The sequence below is a fragment of the Necator americanus genome, chromosome II (genome assembly GCF_031761385.1).
Source record: "Necator americanus strain Aroian chromosome II, whole genome shotgun sequence".
Classification (NCBI taxonomy): domain Eukaryota; kingdom Metazoa; phylum Nematoda; class Chromadorea; order Rhabditida; family Ancylostomatidae; genus Necator; species Necator americanus.
Genome location: NC_087372.1, coordinates 10,039,855 through 10,051,187, shown reverse-complemented (window position 1 = coordinate 10,051,187; position 11,333 = coordinate 10,039,855).

Sequence of the window (11,333 nt, the reverse complement as noted above, 5' to 3'; positions counted from 1 at the left end):
GCAGCGAATTGATTGATCTCCGCATTAAATCCAGCTTAATGGTACCGCAATAGCTTGCCCTCGACTTCGTACAAAATGATTCACACCTCTTTCAAAAATGTTATGAGGTATACCGCACTGTCTCTCAATCCATGCGTTTTGTCCTCTCGTGTATCTTGAAGTTACCAGCATGAGTTTAAAGTCATCATGCCACGAATCTGAGGTGGTGCAGGTTTCACTTGGGTTATGTCTATACGGGGTAGTAGTTTATAGGGAAGAGGGTGATTCCGTCCATTTCTTCCTAATTGCCGTAAAGAACGACCCGCAAGATGCGGCGCGTGCACAAGGCTGGTGCGCTCCAATCGAACTCGTTTAAGGAAATAGCGCCCCGGAACGCTCGAAGCCGCATCTTCCGAGCCGTTTTTTGCGGCAGTTAGGAAGAAGTGGGTGTGGACGGAACCACCCTCCTCCCCATAATCTACGACCCAGTGTAGGCATAACCCACCTGAAACCCGCACCACCCCAGATTCAAGGTGCGATGCCTTTGAATAAGACGAGGACCAGTTCTCGCCCCTTGTGCGGGCTCAAGCACCGCTTCATTGCTTCGAATTTCAGCGAACCATTGCCATTTAGGTGGGCGCAAATCGGCTAAACTATAGTTAAATTACAATTTGGTTGAATGTATCGTGAAAACGAACCGTGTACACTTGTCTGCTCAATCCAAATTAGCTAAGAGAAGAGCATTAATGAGTGCTTTGACAGCAAAAGTGCTCTCGTCATCTAACACTGAAAGGGTTAAGTGTTTTGTTTACGAATTTATGAAACAGACAAATATACATCTTTTTTATCTTCAGGGGCGGGTTTAGCGCGGCCGGCAGTAGGTCCCCTATGACTGCATAGTCGATGATTCGGAACCACCATAGTGCCAACTGAGCCTTTCATCCCTTCGGGTTCGATAAATTGGTACAACAGTTCTGTGTTAAGATAAAACGTAACTTTATACTTCGACTGGCCTCCGCAAGTCAACGCAAGTCATTGTGTAAGCCAACACAAGTTCCAAAACGTCAACAATTACGCACTGCAGTAAAAAAACGCGTTGCGGTAGCCCGCGTGGATTGATACGCCAGAGACTTTATCCTTTTTTTCAACCCCTAGACGCTGATAAACCTTTGTTATGTTTGGCAACTGTATATGATACATCCCACGGTAATCTGCTGCAGAAAGTTCTTCAAACTTTGCTCATCCCTCATTGACAACACAACGTTGCTTCGCAAAAAAAAAGTGCACCGTAGGGTCATAACGAATAGCTATTTGCCTCAACAAATAGCTATCATTCTGTGGTGTTTGATACAAGGACAAGTATTTGGGTTCAAGATCCCGTGACTACGCGCATCTGTCACAATGCTCAAAAACCATTAAAATCAGATTCCAGAAAGTTCTTTTTCGGGCTTAACGACAGACAAAAGTGGAGGGACACATTGTGGAAAAGTGTTCACTTTTTAAGCTGTGGATAATTCCAGAAGCAGCTTCAGCCTTGAGAAATATGAGCAGGCTTCCGGAGTTTTTTCATCATCATAAGCAAATAGGTAAAAAAAAACAATAACATGAAGAGAAAAGAGGGACCAGAGAAACGTGCATAAAAACATGTATAACGTTCATTCTCTGGCTGAAAAATGAGCTCAAAGAACATTTTTTTAGCCCGTCCACATCAGTAACACTATTCATCTGGAAACTGCAATTTGTTATCGCACCTATCTGAACAAAGAACAAATTCACACTTCCCACACAACATAGTTCCGGTTCGGTTAATTGCATATGGCAAAAACGAATGAGAAACAATATAATTCACGTAAATCGAAAGGTCGTAGTTAGATTTAATTTCTCATAATTTCCGCAATAGAAAAGCAACACTACCGTATTTTACATAATTAAATTTCTCAAACAAATATTATTACATTACAAACATATTACATTATTACACTCACTATTTCGCGTCAAAATCGAATCGCACAAGCAGTTTAAGTATTCGAGATTCCGATATCTTCTGAACGTCTCTGATATCCTGACTCCCTATACGTATGTATAGGGAGTGAAACATTATAGGATTTCTGCACAATTCTTTTTTTAAAGAGCTTTATCTTTCTCCGTCAGAGCCGACAGGCACATACACCATCTATTATCCATTGCTAAACACATTACACATTTAAAAACCTAGAAAAGCCGAGATCTCGATCCGTAATGCATCAATTTACGGAGGATTTTGCTACTCTCCACATCTCGGGGAGATCGTCACCAGGGATATAGTTGGGTTAAAACGACATGAAGCACGGTGCAGTTGTGTAGGCGAGTGCGACTGAAACGGAACGGTGGAGACATCGAGATGGGACCATCGCGAAGGACATCGAGGAATGGTGGCAGCAAGAGTTTTTCCGCGGCATTTCTAGTTTTTTAGCTGCGTATCAGAGACATTACTGGCATCTTTTCTAAATTTCAAAAATTTTCTATTTTGTTGTTTTATTTTTTCTCTATTTGTTTTCTATGAAATTTCAAAAATGAAACTTCATAGAAAACAATAGGGAAATTTCGCTTCGTAAGTGATGTTGGCTGATTAAAGAAAAAACTTTTGGCTAATTACGGTGATGAGAGGAAAAAAATCCGACCTTCGTCTAATCTTAACGCAATACCTCTTGTCTACATATTAGGAGCAATCGGGGATTACTGACGAGACAGTAAACCTCATCCGCAAAAATGACAACAAAGTTCCTCAGCTCCCATAAAGTTCTCATTTGAGAGAAATTTGAGCAGGAACGACGGTTTATGACACATCCGCGTAAGGACTGAGCCAGCTATCAAAGTGATTGCCAATAATGGAATATCGTAAAAACTTTAAGGAAAAACATCCATACGTTTTAAGAGCCTTTAGGGTGAAAATGGCATAGTACAAAGCAGAGTATAAAAAAGGAAAGTAGACATGTAAAATATCCGAGATATTTCATTAAAGAATTAGATTGAAGAACATTCGAATCCAGGAATTTTTCTTTCTTTTGAGGTTCAAAACAGTTCCTTCAATGGTTGAAAAACGCGGAAGCGTGGAATTATTTCGAAAATCAATGCTGTGTTCACTTCTTTATTACGAGAACGTAAGGACAACTTGTATAGTTATGACAATTTTTGTCATAACTACACTCCTAAGAATACAGCTGCGCTAGTAGCGAAAAATCGTTCTTTTCCGTTAACCACATAGCTAGCGACCTGCAGTTATTCTCCATTTCTCAAGAATATCCAGCATGAAGCACTATGTCACCTATCAACGCTGTTCCGAAGTTGCATATTCAGCGCAACAAAGAACATCCGCAGAAACGCATGACGCATGTGACATTGTGACAAATTGTGCAGGCGGAGCGAAAATGTCACGCAATTGAGAACGGCATTTTTTCGTCGGTCTAAAGGCATCATGAGGAATGTTCTTGGGGAACATTTCACCGATTATTATGTAAGAAAAGATTAACATTCATTGCTAGCAATTTTCTACAATAAATATATTACGGCGGGTTTTTCATCGTTGGTGGAACGCTTGCAACCACTGCTAATACGTTGCTGATCTCGGAAGCATCGTTACAGATTGCGTTCAGGATTGAATGGTTGTTTTTTTATTTGAAGCGCGATAGATAAAGTACATACATATACAGACACACGCCTGCGGTAGCTCCGCTCCAGTTCACCTCTAAGAAACCTATTCAGAAAGAATAGGGAAACAGCAACCCCGGCTGCGAATTTTTTTTAGGACCGTAGATGAAAATGGGCTGGGTTGCCAAAAACAAAATCATTATTGGGTGAAACATATAACAGGTATTCCTCCTAATGATGTTAGGAAATGACAAAAGATATTGAAACACTTCAAAAAAAAAGTGCAAAAAATTCAAGATTTTTCAAAATTAACATATTGGAGGAATTTCAGTCTTTTTCTCAAAGACTTTACAGCGCTCATTTCTTCATGTTTCATTGCACCATCGCAATGGCGTGATCAAAGCATATCAGGATATCAACCACTGACGTATCGTTCCGCCAATAGTGCCATAAAAATAAAATACGGACATCGACGACCTCAAAGAACTCTGTAGGCCCATCTACTAACTTATGCCACAGCTACGATATTGATTGATCACTGAAGTTTCGAGTTTAAGAGTTCTTCTTCTTGTAAATGATTTCACATCCGTTTACAATAAATTTAGTTGACAAAAACGGATTAGATGAACAAATTTTTTCCTGTAAATATTTTTTTTATTTCTGTCCTTTTTTCTCATGATAACAGCAACAATGAGTTTAATCATAGAGAAGAGAGGAAAAAACGCGGAAGATGTGATAAATGATAGATGGATGAAAGAGCGACCAGAGAACATTCAGCGCAGTTTTTTTTTTTTCGCTGCAGAATTATTACCCATCAGATCGTTAGAGCTTAGCAGTTTCGATGATCTCTGACTCACAATGTCAAGGTTAAACTTCATACGTATACATTCGTCGACGGTCTATGAACAATTTCGAGAATATTCGCAGAGAAAAAAAAACGCAATTAAATCTACTGCTAATATTACAACAGAGTCAGTAAGCTCCGCCATCATTGCTTGGAATTTTCCGGAACGTTGGAAAAACTTCACTTCTTTCCATTATTATCGACTAAGCGAACGAAATGAAGATTGTTTGAAGTAGCGGAGCATGTATACAATATGAGTGTACTTTGATGTCGAACCTCGACCGTCCCGGCTGACAGCAGCGATCGGACGTCAAAAATGTTCATTGATATATATGTGTGCGTGTGTGTGTTACATTTTTGCAAACATCAAGCGAACAGAGAATGACGAAATGCAATGCAGGAAAGATTCGAAAAACATCCAATGAACCATAGTGCATACGCAATTTTGCACGCATTTTGCACTCAAGCGTGCACGACGCTGCGGCCATTGCTTCGCCGTGCTGGTCTCGGACATGGTAAAAAAGTGTTTTTGCATGGTTAACATGGAACAGAACGAGGGACATTTCGAATATTTTCAATAGCTCGGAGCTGAAACTCGTTATGTGGGAAAAATTGGCTTATATTACAGTAATCTTTGTCATTAAAATGTAATATAAACTAAGGGCAAATGAATTTTATTGCTGATTGCTACGCAATTACGTACCCACAAATGTATCTGATATTTGATGTTCTTCCTACATATCACTCCTCAAGAGCAAAAAACAAGTCAGTTTGAACCATAGAAACATCCCTAACTCAAAAATAGATAATTAAATGATCATGGGAGCCCAAAAATTGAAAAATCTCGAGATCCCTTCTACTTTTTCACATTCTGTTTCCAGGAAAATTTTCCCGCAACCATAAGTGAGAGATCCAAAATAAGAGAATAAAACTTTTCATTTATTTTTGAAAGCTGGTTTCTTAGACAGAGTGCAAGTGATTTGCAAAATGCATTACAGTAAACCCACGTTTATTCCCAAGTGGCTCCACTGAGGCATAAAACATATCCATACACTTTCCATACACTCAAAATGTTTTCATCAAGAGAATCAATCCAAGATGACTGGCTTTTATGCGATCGTACATGACTGATCAGAGACAGGATTTCCCACCAATCATAAATGATTTTTTTTTCTCATTTTCCCATGCCTTATGAATCCTAGTTTCTAGCATAAAGCAAAAAATAAACCTGATACCTTACACTGACCTTCACAATTAAAATATCAGCTTGAGTGGAGTCTAAAATTATCCCCCCCCACTCCCCTCAGAGCTGAACTAGATTTTCCTTACTTCTTACTCCCGCTGCTAGGTGCTCACTCTCTGTGCCACAATTATTCGATCAAAAACTCTGTTCAGATGCAACTGGAACTCGCAGAAATCCTCTTCACCCCTAAAAGATGAAAAAATGCAGGAGATTTCTATCATCTCCTATAAATGTCTGTCACGCAGAAAGCAAGACTAGAAAAAGAAGCTAGAAGAAAAGTAAGCTCCAAGTTTTAGCATCTGAATGACTCTGTAGACAAAAAAGTGACAGTTGACTGCTGCTGGGAAACGAGAATTCACCAGCTGCAATTACACGTACATAGCTTCGCTGGAAAAGTCTAACTTTAGCAGAAGACGCGAAAAAAAACGACTTCAAACATTAAACAGGTGAAATAGGTGGTTGTGACTGGAGTAAAGAGATATCGATACCATAATGCAAATATCAGAAACGTTCTCGTGTGTTTCGTTCTCGCACCTCATTTATGAAGCCGTCTACCCTGCATTATACACACCAGAGCCTATTCATTCATTACGATGCTTCGGATGACAAAAAAAAAAACGTCGAACAACCGTTCTCATCTTCCACGTACAACATATATCTGTTTAATGGGCCATATGCGCCGAAAGACACTCGATTCTTTCATAAAAAAATACATTTGTAGAAGTGCATATGCTGGAGTCTGACCTCATTTGATGAGGCACATGTGTTTGTTGAATAAAAAGAAAGAAGAGCATTATTGATAGTGGAACTGCATGTTTTCACCGGAACGTGGAATGTGGATCCTGTTACGTCTTTCAGTGTGCTACAATGGAATAAATGTATTGTCGGAATAGCAGGTAACGCTAACAACGAAAGAACACTTTCGTGAACGCTTCGAGTAAATCGAAAACAACCGAGGTCGAGGTCATTTCGAGGCGGCAAATAAACGCATAGTTCGGTATGCGCGTTCCATTGAATCCCCGGGGACTATGTGGATAGGAACAAGGGAAGGATGTCCACTTTCATGCAGATGATCTTCCAAGGAAAATTTCAATCCTCGAAGAAAGGAGAGCGTCCTTAGTTTGGTCCAGGACAGTCACAGTATTTGACGTTGACAAGCGCTGAATAACTTTCTATCAAAAACAGCCGTTGCTGACGGTGATTGATATGCTTAAGTAGTAAAGCCAGCAATTAACGGTGAAATTAATCTTCTTCCACCTCAATTCTCCTGGAAAACCAATTCAATCCGGATAAAGTGCTTCCGCAAATCCAGTCGCTTTGACGATTCTTTAGAGAAACACCATAGCTTCAGCAGTACGGGACTGCTGAACTTGGATATTATTTGCTTTGAAAAGTAGTTTTAGAAAATAAAGAAATAGAGAGTTGGTGATGCAGAAATAGATGAGCAAGAGGGCTAACCAGGAAAAAAGAAAACTAAAATCAGAGAATAAAATAGTAAACAATAAGTGCCAGCACACGGTCTTGTTCTTGTAGATGCGCAGTTTCTTTTACTATCGGTCTACAAATACCGATAGTAAAAGAAACTCTGCTCATCTACAAGAAGCATAAAATCTCTGTTTAGCCTGGTTGTTCTACTACATATGGAAGTTAGAAGTTTCCAGATAGGATTCCATATTTTATTTCATAGACCATAATCAAAGAAAATCTGATAAATTGTCGACATCCCAGCCGTGAAATTGTGGAACAATTTTCTTGCTTTATTTCCTAGATAACAATCCTCTAGTTTAAACGCAAACATTATTTTTTTGGAGTAGGAAAGAACCTGTTGTGCTTCTAAAAAAAACCCGCACCACGATGAGGATAACTTTAAATCATCCCATCCTATAGTGATGAAAAAATGTGAATGGGACCTCGAAAAAAAGAGGTACCATTCACATTTTTCATCACTATAATTTTGTTTAAAAGAACTTAAAGAGCTGTTTAAAAGATGTTTAAAAGAGCCTTGAGCTGAGTCTTGCCTTGATTATCCAGTCAATCACGGCTGAGGTAGGGTGTCCACGCCCGTTTGATGAAATTAATGAAAATCAATTATCATCTCTTAATTGCGTTTCAAACATATAGCGGTAACGGATCACCAGTTACGGCAATCACGACTACATGTATGTACGTGTAGAAATCTAAGTGCTACTCAGAAAAGAATTTTAATTTTTTGGCCAATCGCAATAGGAATAATGCCAATCACGGGCAAAGTTAACTGCTATTTGCTACCATAGCAAGGAAAATTAGCAACGAGACGCATTTTTGCAGAAAATATTGCAACCACTTCTAGTGGGCGGGATGTGTGCAAAAGCAAATTATTGCAAAGCTTGCAGAATGTTCGTTTCTAAATCTTCTTCTCTCAAAGTGCAGCGTTTGCAAAGTGAACAACATGCTGGGGGAAAAAAGAGTATGTGAAGGGAAAACTACAGAATGCACTAAAGCGGAACACATCGAAAAACTGCAAAGACTTCAGTTTGACTGACTTTATTTAAAGGACGAGTGATGTGTTGTTGACTGGCGCTACTTCGTAAGTGTGAGGAAAAAAACGCTGCAAAATGAGGAAAACCGTGTGCTACATGCATAGATCTGATGAAATTCTGCAAAACTGCATCGTTGTATTTGCACCACCGCGTCCGCAAATAAGAGGATGCAGTTGCGTAGAGTTTCAGACCTGTTCAAGGGGAAATCGACGGACGATGAGACTAACGTATATTTCGTGGGAATCTTCGTTTTTCTCCCAAGATTTATGTCGAGGGACGAAAATTGATCACCACTTTTGATATTCATATTACACCGATGGATCATCGTGCTGATGTGCGCATCACCAACGTTAAAAACATGTTTATAAATTGATGAATCAACCCCATTACTAGGAATTCTGTTCTATGTTGTGAACGCGCCTGTGTTTTGTGTTATTCTTAGAGAAACAGTTTGTCGATTGAATTCAAAAGACATCCTCAACAAAAAACTGGCTTCTTTGTAAACGGTCAAAAAAAAACAACTCAAGAATCGCACGAGATAATTTCTTACGCAGATATCAGGAAGGTCATCTCATTCGACTGGTTCGAACTGATACATTGGTGCCATCTACGGATGGAAATTTTTGTTTCTTACCTAGAATTGTCGAACTGGACCATTTCTAATGGAACGGAACAATCAGTTATTATCAAACATTGACGTAGATTCGCTCCTAAGACCTGAGCTAATAGCGTCGACAAAAAAAAAAATAACAGCAAAGCTCCAGCTTTCTTCCTTCCTTCTTCTTTCTTCCTGAATTTATGTTACCCTTCACATCATATTTGGTCATGAGAAACCTAAGAAAGGTAGTTATTCGTCTCAATAACAGCTCATTGACTCATTCCTTGAGTGGAATGAACAACAACACGATGACAACGTAGATGTGAGTGTGTATGTATCTTTGCGTCAATGTGCATGAGTCTCTCTTCGTAAATATTTTCAGAAGCTGCCCCGGAAAATAACACTCTCAATACCGACGAAGTAAATGCTTGTTTACAGAACCGTTCCATGTTTTTAGGATGAAAATCGCGACATCGCAATGCGAAGCCGTGCAAATCGTCGCGAATACAACAAGAACACGAGTCCTTCGCAATAGATAGATCCTTCGCATCCTTCGCCTAATAGGAATTGTGTTTCTAGCAGTCTTTCAGTGCTAGGCTGAGATCCTAGGATCGGCCTAATTACACCGATTACATAATCTACAACAAAATCCCGAGTATTTTGTGCTACTAAACATTTCCTGTTTGGGGGTTATGAATCGCGGACGAAATCGCAGACCGAAATGTTCTGAAGCGGCCTACGCTAGTTATGCTATTCCAGTCAGGTGTAAAAATCTTTATAAAAAAACCTGATAAACTGACTTAGTTTGGGATGAGGTCCTCCGAGTGTTACAGACCGCTTAAGTAAATGTTCATTTGAAAATTTTCGACAAAAAAATTATTCGTTGTTGTTAGTCTTTTGGTAGTTGCATATCAAACTAAGGTTGTATTCACCATTGAAACTACCACTGATTGAACAATTCTCAAGCTTCAAAACCCAGAATGAGTTCTGCAAATCTTACAAAATGTAAATTCAACGAGCTATACCATAAAACTTTCGATATCCAGCAAATGTTAGAATTACGTGCACCAAAACAAAGTTGTTATAAGCTAAACATCGAATTTTCACCCCTTACCGATTAGTTCCGTTCCTAAAACTTCGTATATCAACTAATAACACTTGTAGTTCTGCTAATTAAAAAGGAAAACCAAAATTCCGCCAAAAAAAAAAAAGAAAAAGAGAGGGTGGCCAAGGAAGAGGCTGTGTAACAGAATCTTTGTTACATTTTGATAAATTATTTGATGAATGGGCTCAGATGATTACTTTTATTCTTAAAAAATACCGTGGCAATGTGTTCTCGGCGCCTACAATTTGATTTTTCTTTTTCCATTTGCATAAAATGCTGCACCAACTGAAAACCCTAGCTACCATTGATGTAGCGGTTCTACCGCATCATGGTCCGTCAGTGCTACAGTTACACTTACACTACGTGCTGTCGTGTATTGGTTACCGTTAACGATTTTCAATCGTCTGGTTCGATTTTTGAGCTCATTTTCTTTTTAGGCTGTTAAATGCTGTTGCGACGAAGTTTTTCAGAAATGTTCGATTCCGATGTGTCCTTGAATTCCCAGGCTTTGAAGAAGGCGACAATGCCGAATTGTTAATCGCAGCAGAGCAGCATACTACGAAATAGAGGGTGTTCTGCTCTGCGCAACAATAGATAGGGTTAGCAGTGTAGAGCAAGGATGTGAGCGCGATCGTGCCCAATTTTTCTTAGTTATCCAGAAAAACGGAGTGAGAAACAGCACAGTGGCACCTTTCCCCCGCCTTCCCTGGCCTTATCTATTCTTGGAGAGATCCGAACACCCTCAATTTGGCGATATGCAGTTTTAGGCTATTTAGATGAGTTCTTTTCAATCGTAGCTCACCTAGTTTGTTGTAATAATTGAGGGATATACAAACAGTCACCGCGTTCCTTGACAAAACGAGTTCTTCTCCAATAATGGAGATTTGCGTTAACCCTGATTTGAGCATCAGCTACCTTTTTTTAGACAATGGACTCTACAAATAGTTACCAATATCGGATTCTAACATCTTCTCGACAAAATTCTCAAAAAAATTGACTGTAAACAAACAGTTTTTCTTTGTTGACAGCTGTTTTAACAGCTCTCATTTTGTAATGTGTGCCTGGGCCTATGACTGGCTACCACGTTATTTGTAGGTTTATTTGTGCGTATAGCGCCGTATCTCACAAATAAGCTTCTGCTAAACTTCCACCATCGTCACAACAAATAGCAGCAAATATTTTCGATCCTGTAGACGTGAGCGTGTCGGTGTTGACGATGAGGAGACGCACAGCTGTAGTAGTAGTAAGCCGATGAACAACAAACACCTAATATGGAATCGGCCAAAACAACACAAGCAGGTCTTGCGAATGAGTTTTGCTTTTAAGGGATGTGATGCAAATTTTCGAGTGATTTTTTTCTAGAAGGCAGTAGATACTTTCCATTAAAAAAAAAAAACGTTTCGTTGTTCGGTTGAAAA